A 543-nucleotide genomic window follows, 5' to 3' on the forward strand; every position below is an offset into this window, starting at 1 on the left:
CTATGATAAAAGTATACCTATAAGATATAAGGAAATTCTATATAGTACCCTAGAGTTGAGGCAGGGTACCTAAGGAAGGAGAGGTTTGGAAGGGATTTAGACCCTGTCGGAGAAGGTGTGGTTTGGTCACCAGACAGCAGAGATGTTTGCTAGTTTAGCTAGGCTGGAGCTGGTCTGGAGCTGTGGGCAAGTAACAGGCAACCCTCCGGAGTGCAGGCAGAGGAGCAGGCAACTGGCAACTCATGGGGTGGTGGGTGTGCAGTGGCGGGGTCTGGGTACCAGCAGGGGCAGAAGCCTTCAGGGCAGGTGGGTCATGTGGGGTGGGAGCGGGTGTTTGCAGAAGAAATGACTACTTGGTGTATTGCACGCAGGCCTTGCAGGGCAGTTCAGAACGCTGAGAGAACCTGATGGGTTCACAACATTTTTCTGTGCTAGGTCTCTGGCAGCGTGATCCTGAGTGATCCCAGTCCAGTCAGCACTGACTGAGGATCAGACATAACTGCTAGGCAGCAGGAACGGTGGGAAGGGGTGTGGTCAGAGCAA

The sequence above is a fragment of the Propithecus coquereli genome, unplaced genomic scaffold (assembly GCF_000956105.1).
Source record: "Propithecus coquereli isolate 6110/MARCELLA unplaced genomic scaffold, Pcoq_1.0 Scaffold358, whole genome shotgun sequence".
NCBI classification, from domain to species: Eukaryota; Metazoa; Chordata; class Mammalia; order Primates; family Indriidae; genus Propithecus; species Propithecus coquereli.